General features: G+C 38.5%; 15 non-coding genes and 63 pseudogenes across 15 annotated transcripts; all 78 read left to right on the top strand.

Moving 5' to 3' along the window:
• The first annotated feature begins 54 nt into the window (after window positions 1-54).
• LOC149694441 (5S ribosomal RNA) lies at window positions 55-157 on the top strand (annotated as a pseudogene).
• Window positions 158-279: 122 nt separating this feature from the next.
• On the top strand, window positions 280-382 carry LOC149694440 (5S ribosomal RNA; annotated as a pseudogene).
• Window positions 383-504: 122 nt separating this feature from the next.
• On the top strand, window positions 505-623 carry LOC149694439 (5S ribosomal RNA). The gene has a single exon (XR_016383098.1). It is a non-coding gene; the product is annotated as a 5S ribosomal RNA (ribosomal RNA).
• Window positions 624-997: 374 nt separating this feature from the next.
• Window positions 998-1,100, top strand: LOC149694438 (5S ribosomal RNA; annotated as a pseudogene).
• A 122-nt stretch (window positions 1,101-1,222) lies between these two features.
• LOC149694437 (5S ribosomal RNA) lies at window positions 1,223-1,341 on the top strand. Its single transcript, XR_016383079.1, has one exon. It is a non-coding gene; the product is annotated as a 5S ribosomal RNA (ribosomal RNA).
• A 135-nt stretch (window positions 1,342-1,476) lies between these two features.
• On the top strand, window positions 1,477-1,579 carry LOC149694436 (5S ribosomal RNA; annotated as a pseudogene).
• A 137-nt stretch (window positions 1,580-1,716) lies between these two features.
• On the top strand, window positions 1,717-1,819 carry LOC149694435 (5S ribosomal RNA; annotated as a pseudogene).
• A 122-nt stretch (window positions 1,820-1,941) lies between these two features.
• On the top strand, window positions 1,942-2,044 carry LOC149694434 (5S ribosomal RNA; annotated as a pseudogene).
• A 122-nt stretch (window positions 2,045-2,166) lies between these two features.
• LOC149694433 (5S ribosomal RNA) lies at window positions 2,167-2,285 on the top strand (annotated as a pseudogene).
• A 136-nt stretch (window positions 2,286-2,421) lies between these two features.
• Window positions 2,422-2,524, top strand: LOC149694432 (5S ribosomal RNA; annotated as a pseudogene).
• Window positions 2,525-2,661: 137 nt separating this feature from the next.
• On the top strand, window positions 2,662-2,764 carry LOC149694431 (5S ribosomal RNA; annotated as a pseudogene).
• A 122-nt stretch (window positions 2,765-2,886) lies between these two features.
• LOC149694430 (5S ribosomal RNA) lies at window positions 2,887-3,005 on the top strand. Its single transcript, XR_016383343.1, has one exon. It is a non-coding gene; the product is annotated as a 5S ribosomal RNA (ribosomal RNA).
• A 137-nt stretch (window positions 3,006-3,142) lies between these two features.
• Window positions 3,143-3,245, top strand: LOC149694429 (5S ribosomal RNA; annotated as a pseudogene).
• A 362-nt stretch (window positions 3,246-3,607) lies between these two features.
• Window positions 3,608-3,726, top strand: LOC149694428 (5S ribosomal RNA; annotated as a pseudogene).
• Window positions 3,727-4,294: 568 nt separating this feature from the next.
• Window positions 4,295-4,413, top strand: LOC149694427 (5S ribosomal RNA). Its single transcript, XR_016383312.1, has one exon. It is a non-coding gene; the product is annotated as a 5S ribosomal RNA (ribosomal RNA).
• A 136-nt stretch (window positions 4,414-4,549) lies between these two features.
• On the top strand, window positions 4,550-4,652 carry LOC149694426 (5S ribosomal RNA; annotated as a pseudogene).
• Window positions 4,653-4,774: 122 nt separating this feature from the next.
• Window positions 4,775-4,893, top strand: LOC149694425 (5S ribosomal RNA). Its single transcript, XR_016383163.1, has one exon. It is a non-coding gene; the product is annotated as a 5S ribosomal RNA (ribosomal RNA).
• Window positions 4,894-5,029: 136 nt separating this feature from the next.
• Window positions 5,030-5,132, top strand: LOC149694424 (5S ribosomal RNA; annotated as a pseudogene).
• Window positions 5,133-5,254: 122 nt separating this feature from the next.
• LOC149694423 (5S ribosomal RNA) lies at window positions 5,255-5,373 on the top strand (annotated as a pseudogene).
• A 119-nt stretch (window positions 5,374-5,492) lies between these two features.
• Window positions 5,493-5,595, top strand: LOC149694422 (5S ribosomal RNA; annotated as a pseudogene).
• Window positions 5,596-5,942: 347 nt separating this feature from the next.
• On the top strand, window positions 5,943-6,045 carry LOC149694421 (5S ribosomal RNA; annotated as a pseudogene).
• Window positions 6,046-6,167: 122 nt separating this feature from the next.
• LOC149694420 (5S ribosomal RNA) lies at window positions 6,168-6,286 on the top strand. Its single transcript, XR_016383310.1, has one exon. It is a non-coding gene; the product is annotated as a 5S ribosomal RNA (ribosomal RNA).
• A 137-nt stretch (window positions 6,287-6,423) lies between these two features.
• On the top strand, window positions 6,424-6,526 carry LOC149694419 (5S ribosomal RNA; annotated as a pseudogene).
• Window positions 6,527-6,888: 362 nt separating this feature from the next.
• On the top strand, window positions 6,889-7,007 carry LOC149694418 (5S ribosomal RNA; annotated as a pseudogene).
• A 118-nt stretch (window positions 7,008-7,125) lies between these two features.
• On the top strand, window positions 7,126-7,228 carry LOC149694417 (5S ribosomal RNA; annotated as a pseudogene).
• A 122-nt stretch (window positions 7,229-7,350) lies between these two features.
• On the top strand, window positions 7,351-7,453 carry LOC149694416 (5S ribosomal RNA; annotated as a pseudogene).
• Window positions 7,454-7,575: 122 nt separating this feature from the next.
• On the top strand, window positions 7,576-7,694 carry LOC149694415 (5S ribosomal RNA). Its single transcript, XR_016383309.1, has one exon. It is a non-coding gene; the product is annotated as a 5S ribosomal RNA (ribosomal RNA).
• Window positions 7,695-7,830: 136 nt separating this feature from the next.
• On the top strand, window positions 7,831-7,933 carry LOC149694414 (5S ribosomal RNA; annotated as a pseudogene).
• Window positions 7,934-8,055: 122 nt separating this feature from the next.
• On the top strand, window positions 8,056-8,174 carry LOC149694413 (5S ribosomal RNA; annotated as a pseudogene).
• A 136-nt stretch (window positions 8,175-8,310) lies between these two features.
• Window positions 8,311-8,413, top strand: LOC149694412 (5S ribosomal RNA; annotated as a pseudogene).
• Window positions 8,414-8,550: 137 nt separating this feature from the next.
• LOC149694411 (5S ribosomal RNA) lies at window positions 8,551-8,653 on the top strand (annotated as a pseudogene).
• A 122-nt stretch (window positions 8,654-8,775) lies between these two features.
• Window positions 8,776-8,894, top strand: LOC149694410 (5S ribosomal RNA; annotated as a pseudogene).
• A 118-nt stretch (window positions 8,895-9,012) lies between these two features.
• On the top strand, window positions 9,013-9,115 carry LOC149694409 (5S ribosomal RNA; annotated as a pseudogene).
• Window positions 9,116-9,237: 122 nt separating this feature from the next.
• On the top strand, window positions 9,238-9,340 carry LOC149694408 (5S ribosomal RNA; annotated as a pseudogene).
• Window positions 9,341-9,462: 122 nt separating this feature from the next.
• On the top strand, window positions 9,463-9,581 carry LOC149694407 (5S ribosomal RNA). The gene has a single exon (XR_016383308.1). It is a non-coding gene; the product is annotated as a 5S ribosomal RNA (ribosomal RNA).
• Window positions 9,582-9,717: 136 nt separating this feature from the next.
• On the top strand, window positions 9,718-9,820 carry LOC149694406 (5S ribosomal RNA; annotated as a pseudogene).
• Window positions 9,821-9,942: 122 nt separating this feature from the next.
• Window positions 9,943-10,061, top strand: LOC149694405 (5S ribosomal RNA). Its single transcript, XR_016383162.1, has one exon. It is a non-coding gene; the product is annotated as a 5S ribosomal RNA (ribosomal RNA).
• A 376-nt stretch (window positions 10,062-10,437) lies between these two features.
• Window positions 10,438-10,556, top strand: LOC149694404 (5S ribosomal RNA; annotated as a pseudogene).
• A 136-nt stretch (window positions 10,557-10,692) lies between these two features.
• Window positions 10,693-10,795, top strand: LOC149694403 (5S ribosomal RNA; annotated as a pseudogene).
• A 122-nt stretch (window positions 10,796-10,917) lies between these two features.
• LOC149694402 (5S ribosomal RNA) lies at window positions 10,918-11,036 on the top strand (annotated as a pseudogene).
• A 118-nt stretch (window positions 11,037-11,154) lies between these two features.
• LOC149694401 (5S ribosomal RNA) lies at window positions 11,155-11,257 on the top strand (annotated as a pseudogene).
• Window positions 11,258-11,379: 122 nt separating this feature from the next.
• Window positions 11,380-11,482, top strand: LOC149694400 (5S ribosomal RNA; annotated as a pseudogene).
• Window positions 11,483-11,604: 122 nt separating this feature from the next.
• Window positions 11,605-11,723, top strand: LOC149694399 (5S ribosomal RNA; annotated as a pseudogene).
• A 136-nt stretch (window positions 11,724-11,859) lies between these two features.
• LOC149694398 (5S ribosomal RNA) lies at window positions 11,860-11,962 on the top strand (annotated as a pseudogene).
• A 137-nt stretch (window positions 11,963-12,099) lies between these two features.
• On the top strand, window positions 12,100-12,202 carry LOC149694397 (5S ribosomal RNA; annotated as a pseudogene).
• A 122-nt stretch (window positions 12,203-12,324) lies between these two features.
• Window positions 12,325-12,443, top strand: LOC149694396 (5S ribosomal RNA; annotated as a pseudogene).
• A 118-nt stretch (window positions 12,444-12,561) lies between these two features.
• Window positions 12,562-12,664, top strand: LOC149694395 (5S ribosomal RNA; annotated as a pseudogene).
• A 122-nt stretch (window positions 12,665-12,786) lies between these two features.
• LOC149694394 (5S ribosomal RNA) lies at window positions 12,787-12,889 on the top strand (annotated as a pseudogene).
• Window positions 12,890-13,011: 122 nt separating this feature from the next.
• LOC149694393 (5S ribosomal RNA) lies at window positions 13,012-13,130 on the top strand. The gene has a single exon (XR_016383307.1). It is a non-coding gene; the product is annotated as a 5S ribosomal RNA (ribosomal RNA).
• Window positions 13,131-13,266: 136 nt separating this feature from the next.
• LOC149694392 (5S ribosomal RNA) lies at window positions 13,267-13,369 on the top strand (annotated as a pseudogene).
• Window positions 13,370-13,491: 122 nt separating this feature from the next.
• On the top strand, window positions 13,492-13,610 carry LOC149694391 (5S ribosomal RNA). Its single transcript, XR_016383161.1, has one exon. It is a non-coding gene; the product is annotated as a 5S ribosomal RNA (ribosomal RNA).
• Window positions 13,611-13,986: 376 nt separating this feature from the next.
• Window positions 13,987-14,105, top strand: LOC149694390 (5S ribosomal RNA; annotated as a pseudogene).
• Window positions 14,106-14,241: 136 nt separating this feature from the next.
• LOC149694389 (5S ribosomal RNA) lies at window positions 14,242-14,344 on the top strand (annotated as a pseudogene).
• Window positions 14,345-14,481: 137 nt separating this feature from the next.
• LOC149694388 (5S ribosomal RNA) lies at window positions 14,482-14,584 on the top strand (annotated as a pseudogene).
• A 122-nt stretch (window positions 14,585-14,706) lies between these two features.
• Window positions 14,707-14,825, top strand: LOC149694387 (5S ribosomal RNA; annotated as a pseudogene).
• Window positions 14,826-14,943: 118 nt separating this feature from the next.
• On the top strand, window positions 14,944-15,046 carry LOC149694386 (5S ribosomal RNA; annotated as a pseudogene).
• A 122-nt stretch (window positions 15,047-15,168) lies between these two features.
• Window positions 15,169-15,271, top strand: LOC149694385 (5S ribosomal RNA; annotated as a pseudogene).
• Window positions 15,272-15,393: 122 nt separating this feature from the next.
• LOC149694384 (5S ribosomal RNA) lies at window positions 15,394-15,512 on the top strand. Its single transcript, XR_016383306.1, has one exon. It is a non-coding gene; the product is annotated as a 5S ribosomal RNA (ribosomal RNA).
• A 136-nt stretch (window positions 15,513-15,648) lies between these two features.
• On the top strand, window positions 15,649-15,751 carry LOC149694383 (5S ribosomal RNA; annotated as a pseudogene).
• Window positions 15,752-15,873: 122 nt separating this feature from the next.
• On the top strand, window positions 15,874-15,992 carry LOC149694382 (5S ribosomal RNA). Its single transcript, XR_016383160.1, has one exon. It is a non-coding gene; the product is annotated as a 5S ribosomal RNA (ribosomal RNA).
• A 136-nt stretch (window positions 15,993-16,128) lies between these two features.
• Window positions 16,129-16,231, top strand: LOC149694381 (5S ribosomal RNA; annotated as a pseudogene).
• Window positions 16,232-16,368: 137 nt separating this feature from the next.
• On the top strand, window positions 16,369-16,471 carry LOC149694380 (5S ribosomal RNA; annotated as a pseudogene).
• Window positions 16,472-16,593: 122 nt separating this feature from the next.
• LOC149694379 (5S ribosomal RNA) lies at window positions 16,594-16,712 on the top strand (annotated as a pseudogene).
• Window positions 16,713-16,830: 118 nt separating this feature from the next.
• Window positions 16,831-16,933, top strand: LOC149694378 (5S ribosomal RNA; annotated as a pseudogene).
• Window positions 16,934-17,055: 122 nt separating this feature from the next.
• LOC149694377 (5S ribosomal RNA) lies at window positions 17,056-17,158 on the top strand (annotated as a pseudogene).
• A 122-nt stretch (window positions 17,159-17,280) lies between these two features.
• LOC149694376 (5S ribosomal RNA) lies at window positions 17,281-17,383 on the top strand (annotated as a pseudogene).
• Window positions 17,384-17,505: 122 nt separating this feature from the next.
• LOC149694375 (5S ribosomal RNA) lies at window positions 17,506-17,624 on the top strand (annotated as a pseudogene).
• Window positions 17,625-17,742: 118 nt separating this feature from the next.
• Window positions 17,743-17,861, top strand: LOC149694374 (5S ribosomal RNA; annotated as a pseudogene).
• A 136-nt stretch (window positions 17,862-17,997) lies between these two features.
• LOC149694373 (5S ribosomal RNA) lies at window positions 17,998-18,100 on the top strand (annotated as a pseudogene).
• A 122-nt stretch (window positions 18,101-18,222) lies between these two features.
• LOC149694372 (5S ribosomal RNA) lies at window positions 18,223-18,341 on the top strand (annotated as a pseudogene).
• Window positions 18,342-18,477: 136 nt separating this feature from the next.
• On the top strand, window positions 18,478-18,580 carry LOC149694371 (5S ribosomal RNA; annotated as a pseudogene).
• Window positions 18,581-18,717: 137 nt separating this feature from the next.
• LOC149694370 (5S ribosomal RNA) lies at window positions 18,718-18,820 on the top strand (annotated as a pseudogene).
• A 112-nt stretch (window positions 18,821-18,932) lies between these two features.
• On the top strand, window positions 18,933-19,035 carry LOC149694369 (5S ribosomal RNA; annotated as a pseudogene).
• A 137-nt stretch (window positions 19,036-19,172) lies between these two features.
• LOC149694368 (5S ribosomal RNA) lies at window positions 19,173-19,275 on the top strand (annotated as a pseudogene).
• A 122-nt stretch (window positions 19,276-19,397) lies between these two features.
• Window positions 19,398-19,516, top strand: LOC149694367 (5S ribosomal RNA). Its single transcript, XR_016383070.1, has one exon. It is a non-coding gene; the product is annotated as a 5S ribosomal RNA (ribosomal RNA).
• A 355-nt stretch (window positions 19,517-19,871) lies between these two features.
• Window positions 19,872-19,974, top strand: LOC149694366 (5S ribosomal RNA; annotated as a pseudogene).
• Window positions 19,975-20,096: 122 nt separating this feature from the next.
• On the top strand, window positions 20,097-20,199 carry LOC149694365 (5S ribosomal RNA; annotated as a pseudogene).
• Window positions 20,200-20,321: 122 nt separating this feature from the next.
• Window positions 20,322-20,440, top strand: LOC149694364 (5S ribosomal RNA). The gene has a single exon (XR_016383107.1). It is a non-coding gene; the product is annotated as a 5S ribosomal RNA (ribosomal RNA).
• Window positions 20,441-20,617: the final 177 nt, after the last annotated feature.

Here is a 20,617-nt window from a genome sequence, read left to right as displayed (position 1 = left end):
ATTGTTTTATAAAGAAGAAGGTTCATTTAATTCAAATTATTAAATAGCACTCTCGGCAACGGCCATATCACGCTGAAAACACCGGTTCACGTCCGATCACCGAAGTTAAGCAGCGTCGAGCGCAGTCAGTACTTGGGAACACAGCGTGCCGTTGGCTTTTTCACTATTATTTCCTCTTTTAAATTCCACTAGATATGAAAAAAGCAAACATATCTTCTTTTTGATATTGTTTTATAGAGATGAAAGTTAATTAAATTCAAATTATTAACTAGCACTCTCGGCAACGGCCATATCACGCTGAAAACACCGGTTCTCGTCCGATTACCGAAGTTAAGCAGCGTCGAGCGCAGTCAGTACTTGGAAACTCTGCGTGCCGTTGGCTTTTTCACTTTTGTTTCCTCTTTTAAATTCCACCAGATATGAAAAAACCAAACATATCTTCTTTTTGTTATTGTTTTATAAAGATGAAGGTTAATTAAATTCAAATTATTAAATAGCACTCTCGGCAACGGCCATATCACGCTGAAAACACCGGTTCACGTCCGATCACCGAAGTTAAGCAGCGTCGAGCGCAGTCAGTACTTGGGAGGGAGACCACTTAGGAACACTGCGTGCCGTTGGCCTTTAATTTTTTTCCTCTTTTAAATTCCAATAGATATGAAAAAAGCAAACATATTTTCTTTTTGTTATTGTTTTAAAAAGATGAAGGTTAATTTGTCTCACTTAATTTAAATTCGAATTATTATCTAGCACTCTCGGCAACGGCCATATCACGCTGAAAACACAGGTTCTCGTCCGATCACCGAAGTTAAGCAGCGTCGAGCGCAGTCAGTACTTGGAAACTCTGCGTGCCCTTGGCTTTTTCACTTTTGTTTCCTCTTTTAAATTCCACCAGATATGAAAAAAGCAAACTTATTTTCTTTTTGTTATTGTTTTAAAAAGATGAAGGTTAATTTGTCTCACTTAATTTAAATTCGAATTATTATCTAGCACTCTCGGCAACGGCCATATCACGCTGAAAACACCGGTTCTCGTCCGATCACCGAAGTTAAGCAGCGTCGAGCGCAGTCAGTACTTGGGAACACAGCGTGCCGTTGGCTTTTTCACTTTTATTTCCTCTTTTAAATTCCACTAGATATGAAAAAAGCAAACATATCTTCTTTTTGATATTGTTTTATAGAGATGAAAAATAATTAAATTCAAAATATTAACTAGCACTCTCGGCAACGGCCATATCACGCTGAATACACCGGTTCTCGTCCGATCACCGAAGTTAAGCAGCGTCGAGCGCAGTCAGTACTTGGGAGGGAGACCACTTAGGAACACTGCGTGCCGTTGGCCTTTAATTTTTTTTCCTCTTTTAAATTCCAATAGATATGAAAAAAAGCAAACATATTTTCTTTTGTTATTGTTTTAAAAAAATGAAGGTTAATTTGTCTCACTTAATTTAAATTCGAATTATTATCTAGCACTCTCGGCAACGGCCATATCACGCTGAAAACACCGGTTCTCGTCCGATCACCGAAGTTAAGCAGCGTCGAGCGCAGTCAGTACTTGGAAACTCTGCGTGCCGTTGGCTTTTTCACTTTTGTTTCCTCTTTTAAATTCCACCAGATATGAAAAAAGCAAACTTATTTTCTTTTTGTTATTGTTTTAAAAAGATGAAGGTTAATTTGTCTCACTTAATTTAAATTCGAATTATTATCTAGCACTCTCGGCAACGGCCATATCACGCTGAAAACACCGGTTCTCGTCCGATCACCGAAGTTAAGCAGCGTCGAGCGCAGTCAGTACTTGGGAACACAGCGTGCCGTTGGCTTTTTCACTTTTATTTCCTCTTTTAAATTCCACTATATATGAAAAAAGCAAACATATCTTCTTTTTGATATTGTTTTATAGAGATGAAAGTTAATTAAATTCAAATTATTAACTAGCACTCTCGGCAACGGCCATATCACGCTGAATACAACGGTTCTCGTCCGATCACCGAAGTTAAGCAGCGTCGAGCGCAGTCAGTACTTGGGAACACAGCGTGCCGTTGGCTTTTTCCTTTTTGTTTCCTCTTTTAAATTCCACCAGATATGAAAAAAGCAAACATATCTTCTTTTTGTTATTGTTTTATAAAGATGAAGGTTAATTAAATTCAAATTATTAAAAAGCACTCTCGGCAACGGCCATATCACACTGAAAACACCGGTTCTCGTCCGATCACCGAAGTTAAGCAGCGTCGAGCGCAGTCAGTACTCGGGAGAGAGACGACATAGGAACACTGCGTGCCGTTGACTTTTTCAATTTTTTTTCCTCTTTTAAATTCCAATAGATATGAAAAAAGAAAACTTATTTTCTTTTAGTTATTGTTTTAAAAGATGAAGGTTAATTTGTCTCACTTAATTTAAATTCGAATTATTATCTAGCACTCTCGGCAACGGCCATATCACGCTGAAAACACCGGTTCTCGTCCGATCACCGAAGTTAAGCAGCGTCGAGCGCAGTCAGTACTTGGAAACTCTGCGTGCCGTTGGCTTTTTCAGTTTTGTTTCCTCTTTTAAATTCCACCAGATATGAAAAAAGCAAACTTATTTTCTTTTTGTTATTGTTTTAAAAAGATGAAGGTTAATTTGTCTCACTTAATTTAAATTCGAATTATTATCTAGCACTCTCGGCAACGGCCATATCACGCTGAAAACACCGGTTCTCGTCCGATTACCGAAGTTAAGCAGCGTCGAGCGCAGTCAGTACTTGGGAACACAGCGTGCCGTTGGCTTTTTCACTTTTATTTCCTCTTTTAAATTCCACTAGATATGAAAAAAGCAAACATATCTTCTTTTTGTTATTGTTTTATAAAGATGAAGGTTAATTAAATTCAAATTATTAAATAGCACTCTCGGCAACGGCCATATCACACTGAAAACACCGGTTCTCGTCCGATCACCGAAGTTAAGCAGCGTCGAGCGCAGTCAGTACTCGGGAGGGAGACCACATTGGAACACTGCGTGCCGTTGGCTTTTTCAATTTTTTTTCCTCTTTTAAATTCCAATAGATATAAAAAAAGCAAACTTTTTTTCTTTTTGTTATTGTTTTAAAAAGATGAAGGTTAATTTGTCTCACTTAATTTAAATTCGAATTATTATCTAGCACTCTCGGCAACGGCCATATCACGCTGAAAACACCGGTTCTCGTCCGATCACCGAAGTTAAGCAGCGTCGAGCGCAGTCAGTACTTGGAAACTCTGCGTGCCGTTGGCTTTTTCACTTTTGTTTCCTCTTTTAAATTCCACCAGATTTGAAAAAAGCAAACTTATTTTCTTTTTGTTATTGTTTTAAAAAGATGAAGGTTAATTTGTCTCACTTAATTTAAATTCGAATTATTATCTAGCACTCTCGGCAACGGCCATATCACGCTGAAAACACCGGTTCTCGTCCGATTACCGAAGTTAAGCAGCGTCTAGCGCAGTCAGTACTTGAGAACACAGCGTGCCGTTGGCTTTTTCACTTTTATTTCCTCTTTTAAATTCCACTAGATATGAAAAACGCAAACATATCTTCTTTTTGATATTGTTTTATAGAGATGAAAGTTAATTAAATTCAAATTATGAACTAGCAGTCTCGGCAACGGCCATATCACGCTAAATACACCGGTTCTCGTCCGATCACCGAAGTTAACCAGCGTCGAGCGCAGTCAGTACTTGGGAGGGAGACCACTTAGGAACACTGCGTGCCGTTGGCCTTTAATTTTTTTCCTCTTTAAATTCCAATAGATATGAAAAAAGCAAACATATTTTCTTTTTGTTATTGTTTTATAAATATGAAGGTTAATTAAATTCGAATTATTAACTAGCACTCTCGGCAACGGCCATATCACGCTGAAAACACCAGTTCTCGTCCGATTACCGAAGTTAAGCAGCGTCGAGCGCAGTCAGTACTTGGGAACACAGCGTGCCGTTGGCTTTTTCACTTTTATTTCCTCTTTTAAATTCCACTAGATATGAAAAAAGCAAACATATCTTCTTTTTGATATTGTTTTATAGAGATGAAAGTTAATTAAATTCAAATTATTAACTAGCACTCTCGGCAACGGCCATATCACGCTGAATACAACAGTTCTCGTCCGATCACCGAAGTTAAGCAGCGTCGAGCGCAGTCAGTACTTGGGAACACAGCGTGCCGTTGGCTTTTTCCTTTTTGTTTCCTCTTTTAAATTCCACCAGATATGAAAAAAGCAAACATATCTTCTTTTTGTTATTGTTTTATAAAGATGAAGGTTAATTAAATTCAAATTATTAAATAGCACTTTCGGCAACGGCCATATCACACTGAAAACACCGGTTCTCGTCCGATCACCGAAGTTAAGCAGCGTCGAGCGCAGTCAGTACTCGGGAGGGAGACCACATAGGAACACTGCGTGCCGTTGGCTTTTTCAATTTTTTTTCCTCTTTTATATTCCAATAGATATGAAAAAAGCAAACTTATTTTCTTTTAGTTATTGTTTTAAAAGATGAAGGTTAATTTGTCTCACTTAATTTAAATTCGAATTATTGTCTAGCACTCTCGGCAACGGCCATATCACGCTGAAAACACCGGTTCTCGTCCGATCACCGAAGTTAAGCAGCGTCGAGCGCAGTCAGTACCTGGAAACTCTGCGTGCCGTTGGCTTTTTCACTTTTGTTTCCTCTTTTAAATTCCACCAGATATGAAAAAAGCAAACATATCTTATTTTTGTTATTGTTTTATAAAGATGAAGGTTAATTAAATTCAAATTATTAAATAGCACTCTCGGCAACGGCCATATCACGCTGAAAACACCGGTTCACGTCCGATCACCGAAGTTAAGCAGCGTCGAGCGCAGTCAGTACTTGGGAGGGAGACCACTTAGGAACACTGCGTGCCGTTGGCGTTTTCACATTTTTTCCTCTTTTAAATTCCAATAGATATGAAAAAAGCAAACATATTTTCTTTTTGTTATTGTTTTAAAAAGATGAAGGTTAATTTGTCTCACTTAATTTAAATTCGAATTATTATCTAGCACTCTCGGCAACGGCCATATCACGCTGAAAACACCGGTTCTCGTCCGATCACCGAAGTTAAGCAGCGTCGAGCGCAGTCAGTACTTGGAAACTCTGCGTACCGTTGGCTTTTTCACTTTTGTTTCCTCTTTTAAATTCCACCAGATATGAAAAAACCAAACTAATCTTCTTTTTGTTATTGTTTTATAAAGATGAAGGTTAATTAAATTCAAATTATTAAATAGCACTCTCGGCAACGGCCATATCACGCTAAATACACCGGTTCTCGTCCGATCACCGAAGTTAACCAGCGTCGAGCGCAGTCAGTACTTGGGAGGGAGACCACTTAGGAACACTGCGTGCCGTTGGCCTTTAATTTTTTTTCCTCTTTAAATTCCAACAGATTTGAAAAAAGCAAACATATTTTGTTTTTGTTATTGTTTTATAAATATGAAGGTTAATTAAATTCGAATTATTAACTAGCACTCTCGGCAACGGCCATATCACGCTGAAAACACCGGTTCTCGTCCGATTACCGAAGTTAAGCAGCGTCGAGCGCAGTCAGTACTTGGGAACACAGCGTGCCGTTGGCTTTTTCACTTTTATTTCCTCTTTTAAATTCCACTAGATATGAAAAAAGCAAACATATCTTCTTTTTGATATTGTTTTATAGAGATGAAAGTTAATTAAATTCAAATTATTAACTAGCACTCTCGGCAACGGCCATATCACGCTGAAAACACCGGTTCTCGTCCGATTACCGAAGTTAATCAGCGTCGAGCGCAGTCAGTACCTGGGAACACAGCGTGCCGTTGGCTTTTTCACTTTTATTTCCTCTTTTAAATTCCACTAGATATGAAAAAAGCAAACATATCTTCTTTTTGATATTGTTTTATAGAGATGAAAGTTAATTAAATTCAAATTATTAACTAGCACTCTCGGCAACGGCCATATCACGCTGAATACAACGGTTCTCGTCCGATCACCGAAGTTAAGCAGCGTCGAGCGCAGTCAGTACTTGGGAACACAGCGTGCCGTTGGCTTTTTCCTTTTTCTTTCCTCTTTTAAATTCCACCAGATATGAAAAAAGCAAACATATCTTCTTTTTGTTATTGTTTTATAAAGATGAAGGTTAATTAAATTCAAATTATTAAATAGCACTCTCGGCAACGGCCATATCACACTGAAAACACCGGTTCTCGTCCGATCACCGAAGTTAAGCAGCGTCGAGCGCAGTCAGTACTCGGGAGGGAGACCACATAGGAACACTGCGTGCCGTTGGCTTTTTCACCTTTTTTTTCCTCTTTTAAATTCCAATAGATATGAAAAAAGCAAACTTATTTTCTTTTAGTTATTGTTTTAAAAGATGAAGGTTAATTTGTCTCACTTAATTTAAATTCGAACTATTATCTAGCACTCTCGGCAACGGCCATATCACGCTGAAAACACCGGTTCTCGTCCGATCACCGAAGTTAAGCAGCGTCGAGCGCAGTCAGTACTTGGAAACTCTGCGTGCCGTTGGCTTTTTCACTTTTGTTTCCTCTTTTAAATTCCACCAGATTTGAAAAAAGCAAACTTATTTTCTTTTTGTTATTGTTTTAAAAAGATGAAGGTTAATTTGTCTCACTTAATTTAAATTCGAATTATTATCTAGCACTCTCGGCAACGGCCATATCACGCTGAAAACACCGGTTCTCGTCCGATTACCGAAGTTAAGCAGCGTCTAGCGCAGTCAGTACTTGAGAACACAGCGTGCCGTTGGCTTTTTCACTTTTATTTCCTCTTTTAAATTCCACTAGATATGAAAAACGCAAACATATCTTCTTTTTGATATTGTTTTATAGAGATGAAAGTTAATTAAATTCAAATTATTAACTAGCACTCTCGGCAACGGCCATATCACGCTAAATACACCGGTTCTCGTCCGATCACCGAAGTTAACCAGCGTCGAGCGCAGTCAGTACTTGGGAGGGAGACCACTTAGGAACACTGCGTGCCGTTGGCCTTTAATTTTTTTCCTCTTTAAATTCCAATAGATATGAAAAAAGCAAACATATTTTCTTTTTGTTATTGTTTTATAAATATGAAGGTTAATTAAATTCGAATTATTAACTAGCACTCTCGGCAACGGCCATATCACGCTGAAAACACCGGTTCTCGTCCGATTACCGAAGTTAAGCAGCGTCGAGCGCAGTCAGTACTTGGGAACACAGCGTGCCGTTGGCTTTTTCACTTTTATTTCCTCTTTTAAATTCCACTAGATATGAAAAAAGCAAACATATCTTCTTTTTGATATTGTTTTATAGAGATGAAAGTTAATTAAATTCAAATTATTAACTAGCACTCTCGGCAACGGCCATATCACGCTGAATACAACGGTTCTCGTCCGATCACCGAAGTTAAGCAGCGTCGAGCGCAGTCAGTACTTGGGAACACAGCGTGCCGTTGGCTTTTTCCTTTTTGTTTCCTCTTTTAAATTCCACCAGATATGAAAAAAGCAAACATATCTTCTTTTTGTTATTGTTTTATAAAGATGAAGGTTAATTAAATTCAAATTATTAAATAGCACTCTCGGCAACGGCCATATCACACTGAAAACACCGGTTCTCGTCCGATCACCGAAGTTAAGCAGCGTCGAGCGCAGTCAGTACTCGGGAGGGAGACCACATAGGAACACTGCGTGCCGTTGGCTTTTTCAATTTTTTTTCCTCTTTTATATTCCAATAGATATGAAAAAAGCAAACTTATTTTCTTTTAGTTATTGTTTTAAAAGATGAAGGTTAATTTGTCTCACTTAATTTAAATTCGAATTATTGTCTAGCACTCTCGGCAACGGCCATATCACGCTGAAAACACCGGTTCTCGTCCGATCACCGAAGTTAAGCAGCGTCGAGCGCAGTCAGTACCTGGAAACTCTGCGTGCCGTTGGCTTTTTCACTTTTGTTTCCTCTTTTAAATTCCACCAGATATGAAAAAAGCAAACATATCTTATTTTTGTTATTGTTTTATAAAGATGAAGGTTAATTAAATTCAAATTATTAAATAGCACTCTCGGCAACGGCCATATCACGCTTAAAACACCGGTTCACGTCCGATCACCGAAGTTAAGCAGCGTCGAGCGCAGTCAGTACTTGGGAGGGAGACCACTTAGGAACACTGCGTGCCGTTGGCGTTTTCACATTTTTTCCTCTTTTAAATTCCAATAGATATGAAAAAAGCAAACATATTTTCTTTTTGTTATTGTTTTAAAAAGATGAAGGTTAATTTGTCTCACGTAATTTAAATTCGAATTATTATCTAGCACTCTCGGCAACGGCCATATCACGCTGAAAACACCGGTTCTCGTCCGATCACCGAAGTTAAGCAGCGTCGAGCGCAGTCAGTACTTGGAAACTCTGCGTGCCATTGGCTTTTTCACTTTTGTTTCCTCTTTTAAATTCCACCATATATGAAAAAAGCAAACTTATTTTCTTTTTGTTATTGTTTTAAAAAGTTGAAGGTTAATTTGTCTCACTTAATTTAAATTCGAATTATTATCTAGCACTCTCGGCAACGGCCATATCACGCTGAAAACACCGGTTCTCGTCCGATCACCGAAGTTAAGCAGCGTCGAGCGCAGTCAGTACTTGGAAACTCTGCGTGCCGTTGGCTTTTTCACTTTTGTTTCCTCTTTTAAATTCCACCAGATATGAAAAAACCAAACTAATCTTCTTTTTGTTATTGTTTTATAAAGATGAAGGTTAATTAAATTTAAATTATTAAATAGCACTCTCGGCAACGGCCATATCACTCTAAATACACCGGTTCTCGTCCGATCACCGAAGTTAACCAGCGTCGAGCGCAGTCAGTACTTGGGAGGGAGACCACTTAGGAACACTGCGTGCCGTTGGCCTTTAATTTTTTTCCTCTTTAAATTCCAATAGATTTGAAAAAAGCAAACATATTTTCTTTTTGTTATTTTTTTATAAATATGAAGGTTAATTAAATTCGAATTATTAACTAGCACTCTCGGCAACGGCCATATCACGCTGAAAACACCGGTTCTCGTCCGATTACCGAAGTTAAGCAGCGTCGAGCGCAGTCAGTACTTGGGAACACAGCGTGCCGTTGGCTTTTTCACTTTTATTTCCTCTTTTAAATTCCACTAGATATGAAAAAAGCAAACATATCTTCTTTTTGATATTGTTTTATAGAGATGAAAGTTAATTAAATTCAAATTATTAACTAGCACTCTCGGCAACGGCCATATCACGCTGAATACAACGGTTCTCGTCCGATCACCGAAGTTAAGCAGCGTCGAGCGCAGTCAGTACTTGGGAACACAGCGTGCCGTTGGCTTTTTCCTTTTTGTTTCCTCTTTTAAATTCCACCAGATATGAAAAAAGCAAACATATCTTCTTTTTGTTATTGTTTTATAAAGATGAAGGTTAATTAAATTCAAATTATTAAATAGCACTCTCGGCAACGGCCATATCACACTGAAAACACCGGTTCTCGTCCGATCACCGAAGTTAAGCAGCGTCGAGCGCAGTCAGTACTCGGGAGGGAGACCACATAGGAACACTGCGTGCCGTTGGCTTTTTCAATTTTTTTTCCTCTTTTATATTCCAATAGATATGAAAAAAGCAAACTTATTTTCTTTTAGTTATTGTTTTAAAAGATGAAGGTTAATTTGTCTCACTTAATTTAAATTCGAATTATTGTCTAGCACTCTCGGCAACGGCCATATCACGCTGAAAACACCGGTTCTCGTCCGATCACCGAAGTTAAGCAGCGTCGAGCGCAGTCAGTACCTGGAAACTCTGCGTGCCGTTGGCTTTTTCACTTTTGTTTCCTCTTTTAAATTCCACCAGATATGAAAAAAGCAAACATATCTTATTTTTGTTATTGTTTTATAAAGATGAAGGTTAATTAAATTCAAATTATTAAATAGCACTCTCGGCAACGGCCATATCACGCTGAAAACACCGGTTCACGTCCGATCACCGAAGTTAAGCAGCGTCGAGCGCAGTCAGTACTTGGGAGGGAGACCACTTAGGAACACTGCGTGCCGTTGGCGTTTTCACATTTTTTCCTCTTTTAAATTCCAATAGATATGAAAAAAGCAAACATATTTTCTTTTTGTTATTGTTTTAAAAAGATGAAGGTTAATTTGTCTCACTTAATTTAAATTCGAATTATTATCTAGCACTCTCGGCAACGGCCATATCACGCTGAAAACACCGGTTCTCGTCCAATCACCGAAGTTAAGCAGCGTCGAGCGCAGTCAGTACTTGGAAACTCTGCGTGCCATTGGCTTTTTCACTTTTGTTTCCTCTTTTAAATTCCACCAGATATGAAAAAAGCAAACTTATTTTCTTTTTGTTATTGTTTTAAAAAGTTGAAGGTTAATTTGTCTCACTTAATTTAAATTCGAATTATTATCTAGCACTCTCGGCAACGGCCATATCACGCTGAAAACACCGGTTCTCGTCCAATCACCGAAGTTAAGCAGCGTCGAGCGCAGTCAGTACTTGGGAGGGAGACCACTTAGGAACACTGCGTGCCGTTGGCGTTTTCACATTTTTTCCTCTTTTAAATTCCAATAGATATGAAAAAAGCAAACATATTTTCTTTTTGTTATTGTTTTAAAAAGATGAAGGTTAATTTGTCTCACGTAATTTAAATTCGAATTATTATCTAGCACTCTCGGCAACGGCCATATCACGCTGAAAACACCGGTTCTCGTCCGATCACCGAAGTTAAGCAGCGTCGAGCGCAGTCAGTACTTGGAAACTCTGCGTGCCGTTGGCTTTTTCACTTTTGTTTCCTCTTTTAAATTCCACCAGATATGAAAAAACCAAACTAATCTTCTTTTTGTTATTGTTTTATAAAGATGAAGGTTAATTAAATTTAAATTATTAAATAGCACTCTCGGCAACGGCCATATCACTCTAAATACACCGGTTCTCGTCCGATCACCGAAGTTAACCAGCGTCGAGCGCAGTCAGTACTTGGGAGGGAGACCACTTAGGAACACTGCGTGCCGTTGGCCTTTAATTTTTTTCCTCTTTAAATTCCAATAGATTTGAAAAAAGCAAACATATTTTCTTTTTGTTATTTTTTTATAAATATGAAGGTTAATTAAATTCGAATTATTAACTAGCACTCTCGGCAACGGCCATATCACGCTGAAAACACCGGTTCTCGTCCGATTACCGAAGTTAAGCAGCGTCGAGCGCAGTCAGTACTTGGGAACACAGCGTGCCGTTGGCTTTTTCACTTTTATTTCCTCTTTTAAATTCCACTAGATATGAAAAAAGCAAACATATCTTCTTTTTGATATTGTTTTATAGAGATGAAAGTTAATTAAATTCAAATTATTAACTAGCACTCTCGGCAACGGCCATATCACGCTGAATACAACGGTTCTCGTCCGATCACCGAAGTTAAGCAGCGTCGAGCGCAGTCAGTACTTGGGAACACAGCGTGCCGTTGGCTTTTTCCTTTTTGTTTCCTCTTTTAAATTCCACCAGATATGAAAAAAGCAAACATATCTTCTTTTTGTTATTGTTTTATAAAGATGAAGGTTAATTAAATTCAAATTATTAAATAGCACTCTCGGCAACGGCCATATCACGCTTAAAACACCGGTTCACGTCCGATCACCGAAGTTAAGCAGCGTCGAGCGCAGTCAGTACTTGGGAGGGAGACCACTTAGGAACACTGCGTGCCGTTGGCGTTTTCACATTTTTTCCTCTTTTAAATTCCAATAGATATGAAAAAAGCAAACATATTTTCTTTTTGTTATTGTTTTAAAAAGATGAAGGTTAATTTGTCTCACGTAATTTAAATTCGAATTATTATCTAGCACTCTCGGCAACGGCCATATCACGCTGAAAACACCGGTTCTCGTCCGATCACCGAAGTTAAGCAGCGTCGAGCGCAGTCAGTACTTGGAAACTCTGCGTGCCATTGGCTTTTTCACTTTTGTTTCCTCTTTTAAATTCCACCATATATGAAAAAAGCAAACTTATTTTCTTTTTGTTATTGTTTTAAAAAGTTGAAGGTTAATTTGTCTCACTTAATTTAAATTCGAATTATTATCTAGCACTCTCGGCAACGGCCATATCACGCTGAAAACACCGGTTCTCGTCCGATCACCGAAGTTAAGCAGCGTCGAGCGCAGTCAGTACTTGGAAACTCTGCGTGCCGTTGGCTTTTTCACTTTTGTTTCCTCTTTTAAATTCCACCAGATATGAAAAAACCAAACTAATCTTCTTTTTGTTATTGTTTTATAAAGATGAAGGTTAATTAAATTTAAATTATTAAATAGCACTCTCGGCAACGGCCATATCACTCTAAATACACCGGTTCTCGTCCGATCACCGAAGTTAACCAGCGTCGAGCGCAGTCAGTACTTGGGAGGGAGACCACTTAGGAACACTGCGTGCCGTTGGCCTTTAATTTTTTTCCTCTTTAAATTCCAATAGATTTGAAAAAAGCAAACATATTTTCTTTTTGTTATTTTTTTATAAATATGAAGGTTAATTAAATTCGAATTATTAACTAGCACTCTCGGCAACGGCCATATCACGCTGAAAACACCGGTTCTCGTCCGATTACCGAAGTTAAGCAGCGTCGAGCGCAGTCAGTACTTGGGAACACAGCGTGCCGTTGGCTTTTTCACTTTTATTTCCTCTTTTAAATTCCACTAGATATGAAAAAAGCAAACATATCTTCTTTTTGATATTGTTTTATAGAGATGAAAGTTAATTAAATTCAAATTATTAACTAGCACTCTCGGCAACGGCCATATCACGCTGAATACAACGGTTCTCGTCCGATCACCGAAGTTAAGCAGCGTCGAGCGCAGTCAGTACTTGGGAACACAGCGTGCCGTTGGCTTTTTCCTTTTTGTTTCCTCTTTTAAATTCCACCAGATATGAAAAAAGCAAACATATCTTCTTTTTGTTATTGTTTTATAAAGATGAAGGTTAATTAAATTCAAATTATTAAATAGCACTCTCGGCAACGGCCATATCACACTGAAAACACCGGTTCTCGTCCGATCACCGAAGTTAAGCAGCGTCGAGCGCAGTCAGTACTCGGGAGGGAGACCACATAGGAACACTGCGTGCCGTTGGCTTTTTCAATTTTTTTTCCTCTTTTATATTCCAATAGATATGAAAAAAGCAAACTTATTTTCTTTTAGTTATTGTTTTAAAAGATGAAGGTTAATTTGTCTCACTTAATTTAAATTCGAATTATTGTCTAGCACTCTCGGCAACGGCCATATCACGCTGAAAACACCGGTTCTCGTCCGATCACCGAAGTTAAGCAGCGTCGAGCGCAGTCAGTACCTGGAAACTCTGCGTGCCGTTGGCTTTTTCACTTTTGTTTCCTCTTTTAAATTCCACCAGATATGAAAAAAGCAAACATATCTTATTTTTGTTATTGTTTTATAAAGATGAAGGTTAATTAAATTCAAATTATTAAATAGCACTCTCGGCAACGGCCATATCACGCTGAAAACACCGGTTCACGTCCGATCACCGAAGTTAAGCAGCGTCGAGCGCAGTCAGTACTTGGGAGGGAGACCACTTAGGAACACTGCGTGCCGTTGGCGTTTTCACATTTTTTCCTCTTTTAAATTCCAATAGATATGAAAAAAGCAAACATATTTTCTTTTTGTTATTGTTTTAAAAAGATGAAGGTTAATTTGTCTCACTTAATTTAAATTCGAATTATTATCTAGCACTCTCGGCAACGGCCATATCACGCTGAAAACACCGGTTCTCGTCCAATCACCGAAGTTAAGCAGCGTCGAGCGCAGTCAGTACTTGGAAACTCTGCGTGCCATTGGCTTTTTCACTTTTGTTTCCTCTTTTAAATTCCACCAGATATGAAAAAAGCAAACTTATTTTCTTTTTGTTATTGTTTTAAAAAGTTGAAGGTTAATTTGTCTCACTTAATTTAAATTCGAATTATTATCTAGCACTCTCGGCAACGGCCATATCACGCTGAAAACACCGGTTCTCGTCCAATCACCGAAGTTAAGCAGCGTCGAGCGCAGTCAGTACTTGGGAGGGAGACCACTTAGGAACACTGCGTGCCGTTGGCGTTTTCACATTTTTTCCTCTTTTAAATTCCAATAGATATGAAAAAAGCAAACATATTTTCTTTTTGTTATTGTTTTAAAAAGATGAAGGTTAATTTGTCTCACGTAATTTAAATTCGAATTATTATCTAGCACTCTCGGCAACGGCCATATCACGCTGAAAACACCGGTTCTCGTCCGATCACCGAAGTTAAGCAGCGTCGAGCGCAGTCAGTACTTGGAAACTCTGCGTGCCATTGGCTTTTTCACTTTTGTTTCCTCTTTTAAATTCCACCAGATATGAAAAAAGCAAACTTATTTTCTTTTTGTTATTGTTTTAAAAAGTTGAAGGTTAATTTGTCTCACTTAATTTAAATTCGAATTATTATCTAGCACTCTCGGCAACGGCCATATCACGCTGAAAACACCGGTTCTCGTCCGATCACCGAAGTTAAGCAGCGTCGAGCGCAGTCAGTACTTGGAAACTCTGCGTGCCGTTGGCTTTTTCACTTTTGTTTCCTCTTTTAAATTCCACCAGATATGAAAAAACCAAACTAATCTTCTTTTTGTTATTGTTTTATAAAGATGAAGGTTAATTAAATTCAAATTATTAAATAGCACTCTCGGCAACGGCCATATCACGCTAAATACACCGGTTCTCGTCCGATCACCGAAGTTAACCAGCGTCGAGCGCAGTCAGTACTTGGGAGGGAGACCACTTAGGAACACTGCGTGCCGTTGGCCTTTAATTTTTTTCCTCTTTAAATTCCAATAGATTTGAAAAAAGCAAACATATTTTCTTTTTGTTATTGTTTTATAAATATGAAGGTTAATTAAATTCGAATTATTAACTAGCACTCTCGGCAACGGCCATATCACGCTGAAAACACCGGTTCTCGTCCGATTACCGAAGTTAAGCAGCGTCGAGCGCAGTCAGTACTTGGGAACACAGCGTGCCGTTGGCTTTTTCACTTTTATTTCCTCTTTTAAATTCCACTAGATATGAAAAAAGCAAACATATCTTCTTTTTGATATTGTTTTATAGAGATGAAAGTTAATTAAATTCAAATTATTAACTAGCACTCTCGGCAACGGCCATATCACGCTGAATACAACGGTTCTCGTCCGATCACCGAAGTTAAGCAGCGTCGAGCGCAGTCAGTACTTGGAAACTCTGCGTGCCGTTGGCTTTTTCCTTTTTGTTTCCTCTTTTAAATTCCACCAGATATGAAAAAAGCAAACATATCTTCTTTTTGTTATTGTTTTATAAAGATGAAGGTTAATTAAATTGAAATTATTAAATAGCACTCTCGGCAACGGCCATATCACACTGAAAACACCGGTTCTCGTCCGATCACCGAAGTTAAGCAGCGTCGAGCGCAGTCAGTACTCGGGAGGGAGACCACATAGGAACACTGCGTGCCGTTGGCTTTTTCAATTTTTTTTCCTCTTTTATATTCCAATAGATATGAAAAAAGCAAACTTATTTTCTTTTAGTTATTGTTTTAAAAGATGAAGGTTAATTTGTCTCACTTAATTTAAATTCGAATTATTGTCTAGCACTCTCGGCAACGGCCATATCACGCTGAAAACACCGGTTCTCGTCCGATCACCGAAGTTAAGCAGCGTCGAGCGCAGTCAGTACCTGGAAACTCTGCGTGCCGTTGGCTTTTTCACTTTTGTTTCCTCTTTTAAATTCCACCAGATATGAAAAAAGCAAACATATCTTATTTTTGTTATTGTTTTATAAAGATGATGGTTAATTAAATTCAAATTATTAAATAGCACTCTCGGCAACGGCCATATCACGCTGAAAACACCGGTTCACGTCCGATCACCGAAGTTAAGCAGCGTCGAGCGCAGTCAGTACTTGGGAGGGAGACCACTTAGGAACACTGCGTGCCGTTGGCGTTTTCACATTTTTTCCTCTTTTAAATTCCAATAGATATGAAAAAAGCAAACATATTTTCTTTTTGTTATTGTTTTAAAAAGATGAAGGTTAATTTGTCTCACTTAATTTAAATTCGAATTATTATCTAGCACTCTCGGCAACGGCCATATCACGCTGAAAACACCGGTTCTCGTCCGATCACCGAAGTTAAGCAGCGTCGAGCGCAGTCAGTACTTGGAAACTCTGCGTGCCATTGGCTTTTTCACTTTTGTTTCCTCTTTTAAATTCCACCAGATATGAAAAAAGCAAACTTATTTTCTTTTTGTTATTGTTTTAAAAAGTTGAAGGTTAATTTGTCTCACTTAATTTAAATTCGAATTATTATCTAGCACTCTCGGCAACGGCCATATCACGCTGAAAACACCGGTTCTCGTCCGATCACCGAAGTTAAGCAGCGTCGAGCGCAGTCAGTACTTGGAAACTCTGCGTGCCGTTGGCTTTTTCACTTTTGTTTCCTCTTTTAAATTCCACCAGATATGAAAAAACCAAACTAATCTTCTTTTTGTTATTGTTTTATAAAGATGAAGGTTAATTAAATTCAAATTATTAAATAGCACTCTCGGCAACGGCCATATCACGCTAAATACACCGGTTCTCGTCCGATCACCGAAGTTAACCAGCGTCGAGCGCAGTCAGTACTTGGGAGGGAGACCACTTAGGAACACTGCGTGCCGTTGGCCTTTAATTTTTTTCCTCTTTAAATTCCAATAGATTTGAAAAAAGCAAACATATTTTCTTTTTGTTATTGTTTTATAAATATGAAGGTTAATTAAATTCGAATTATTAACTAGCACTCTCGGCAACGGCCATATCACGCTGAAAACACCGGTTCTCGTCCGATTACCGAAGTTAAGCAGCGTCGAGCGCAGTCAGTACTTGGGAACACAGCGTGCCGTTGGCTTTTTCACTTTTATTTCCTCTTTTAAATTCCACTAGATATGAAAAAAGCAAACATATCTTCTTTTTGATATTGTTTTATAGAGATGAAAGTTAATTAAATTCAAATTATTAACTAGCACTCTCGGCAACGGCCATATCACGCTGAATACAACGGTTCTCGTCCGATCACCGAAGTTAAGCAGCGTCGAGCGCAGTCAGTACTTGGAAACTCTGCGTGCCGTTGGCTTTTTCCTTTTTGTTTCCTCTTTTAAATTCCACCAGATATGAAAAAACCAAACTAATCTTCTTTTTGTTATTGTTTTATAAAGATGAAGGTTAATTAAATTCAAATTATTAAATAGCACTCTCGGCAACGGCCATATCACGCTGAAAACACCGGTTCTCGTCCGATCACCGAAGTTAAGCAGCGTCGAGCGCAGTCAGTACTTGGAAACTCTGCGTGCCGTTGGCTTTTTCACTTTTGTTTCCTCTTTTAAATTCCACCAGATACGAAAAAACCAAACTAATCTTCTTTTTGTTATTGTTTTATAAAGATGAAGGTTAATTAAATTCAAATTATTAAATAGCACTCTCGGCAACGGCCATATCACGCTAAATACACCGGTTCTCGTCCGATCACCGAAGTTAACCAGCGTCGAGCGCAGTCAGTACTTGGGAGGGAGACCACTTAGGAACACTGCGTGCCGTTGGCCTTTAATTTTTTTCCTCTTTAAATTCCAATAGATTTGAAAAAAGCAAACATATTTTCTTTTTGTTATTGTTTTATAAATATGAAGGTTAATTAAATTCAAATTATTAAATAGCACTCTCGGCAGAGGCCATATCACACTGAAAACACCGGTTCTCGTCCGATCACCGAAGTTAAGCAGCGTCGAGCGCAGTCAGTACTCGGGAGGGAGACCACATAGGAACACTGCGTGCCGTTGGCTTTTTCAATTTTTTTTCCTCTTTTATATTCCAATAGATATGAAAAAAGCAAACTTATTTTCTTTTAGTTATTGTTTTAAAAGATGAAGGTTAATTTGTCTCACTTAATTTAAATTCGAATTATTGTCTAGCACTCTCGGCAACGGCCATATCACGCTGAAAACACCGGTTCTCGTCCGATCACCGAAGTTAAGCAGCGTCGAGCGCAGTCAGTACCTGGAAACTCTGCGTGCCGTTGGCTTTTTCACTTTTGTTTCCTCTTTTAAATTCCACCAGATATGAAAAAAGCAAACATATCTTATTTTTGTTATTGTTTTATAAAGATGATGGTTAATTAAATTCAAATTATTAAATAGCACTCTCGGCAACGGCCATATCACGCTGAAAACACCGGTTCACGTCCGATCACCGAAGTTAAGCAGCGTCGAGCGCAGTCAGTACTTGGGAGGGAGACCACTTAGAAACACTGCGTGCCGTTGGCGTTTTCACATTTTTTCCTCTTTTAAATTCCAATAGATATGAAAAAAGCAAACATATTTTCTTTTTGTTATTGTTTTAAAAAGATGAAGGTTAATTTGTCTCACTTAATTTAAATTCGAATTATTATCTAGCACTCTCGGCAACGGCCATATCACGCTGAAAACACCGGTTCTCGTCCGATCACCGAAGTTAAGCAGCGTCGAGCGCAGTCAGTACTTGGAAACTCTGCGTGCCATTGGCTTTATCACTTTTGTTTCCTCTTTTAAATTCCACCAGATATGAAAAAAGCAAACTTATTTTCTTTTTGTTATTGTTTTAAAAAGTTGAAGGTTAATTTGTCTCACTTAATTTAAATTCGAATTATTATCTAGCACTCTCGGCAACGGCCATATCACGCTGAAAACACCGGTTCTCGTCCAATCACCGAAGTTAAGCAGCGTCGAGCGCAGTCAGTACTTGGAAACTCTGCGTGCCGTTGGCTTTTTCACTTTTGTTTCCTCCACCAGATATGAAAAAACCAAACTAATCTTCTTTTTGTTATTGTTTTATAAAGATGAAGGTTAATTAAATTCAAATTATTAAATAGCACTCTCGGCAACGGCCATATCACGCTGAAAACACCGGTTCTCGTCCGATCACCGAAGTTAAGCAGCGTCGAGCGCAGTCAGTACTTGGAAACTCTGCGTGCCGTTGGCTTTTTCACTTTTGTTTCCTCTTTTAAATTCCACCAGATATGAAAAAACCAAACATATCTTCTTTTTGTTATTGTTTTATAAAGATGAAGGTTAATTTGTCTCACTTAATTTAAATTCGAATTATTATCTAGCACTCTCGGCAACGGCCATATCACGCTGAAAACACCGGTTCTCGTCCGATCACCGAAGTTAAGCAGCGTCGAGCGCAGTCAGTACTTGGAAACTCTGCGTGCCGTTGGCTTTTTCACTTTTGTTTCCTCTTTTAAATTCCACCAGATATGAAAAAACCAAACATATCTTCTTTTTGTTATTGTTTTATAAAGATGAAGGTTAATTAAATTCAAATTATTAAATAGCACTCTCGGCAACGGCCATATCACGCTGAAAACACCGGTTCACATCCGATCACCGAAGTTAAGCAGCGTCGAGCGCAGTCAGTACTTGGGAGGGAGACCACTTAGGAACACTGCGTGCCGTTGGCTTTTTCACATTTTTTTCCTCTTTTAAATTCCAATAGATATGAAAAAAGCAAACATATTTTCTTTTTGTTATTGTTTTAAAAAGATGAAGGTTAATTTGTCTCACTTAATTTAAATTCGAATTATTAACTAGCACTCTCGGCTACGGCCAAATCACGCTGAAAACACCGGTTCTCGTCCGATCACCGAAGTTAAGCAGCGTCTAGCGCAGTTGGGAGCACTGCGAGCCGTTGGCTTTTTCCTTTTTGTTTCCTCTTCTAAATTCCACCAGATATGAAAAAACCAAACATATGTACTTTTTGTTATTGTTTTATAAATATGAAAATTAATTAAATTCAAATTATTAACTAGCACTCTCGGCAACGGCCATATCACGCTGAAAACACCGGTTCTCGTCCGATTACCGAAGTTAAGCAGCGTCGAGCGCAGTCAGTACTTGGGAACACAGCGTGCCGTTGGCTTTTTCACTTTTTTTTCCTCTTTGAAATTCCACTAGATATGAAAAAAGCAAACATATCTTCTTTTTGATATTGTTTTATAGAGATGAAAGTTAATTAAATTCAAATTATTAACTAGCACTCTCGGCAACGGCCATATCACGCTGAATACACCGGTTCTCGTCCGATCACCGAAGTTAAGCAGCGTCGAGCGCAGTCAGTACTTGGAAACTCTGCGTGCCGTTGGCTTTTTCACTTTTGTTTCCTCTTTTAAATTCCACTAGATATGAAAAAACCAAACATATCTTCTTTTTGTTATTGTTTTATAAAGATGAAGGTTAATTAACTTCAAATTATTAAATACCACTCTCGGCAACGGCCATATCACGCTGAAAACACCGGTTCACGTCCGATCACCGAAGTTAAGCAGCGTCGAGCGCAGTCAGTACTTGGGAGGGAGACCACTTAGGAACACTGCGTGCCGTTGGCTTTTTCACATTTTTTTCCTCTTTTAAATTCCAATAGATATGAAAAAAGCAAACATATTTTCTTTTTGTTATTGTTTTAAAAAGATGAAGGTTAATTTGTCTCACTTAATTTAAATTCGAATTATTAACTAGCACTCTCGGCTACGGCCATATCACGCTGAAAACACCGGTTCTCGTCC

Source organism: Phalangium opilio, unplaced genomic scaffold, assembly GCF_054372755.1.
Source record: "Phalangium opilio isolate 3A_F unplaced genomic scaffold, DU_Popi_V2 ptg000024l_1, whole genome shotgun sequence".
Taxonomy (NCBI): domain Eukaryota; kingdom Metazoa; phylum Arthropoda; class Arachnida; order Opiliones; family Phalangiidae; genus Phalangium; species Phalangium opilio.
Note: the sequence above shows the minus strand (reverse complement) of the source record. Positions and strands in the feature narration are given on the sequence as shown.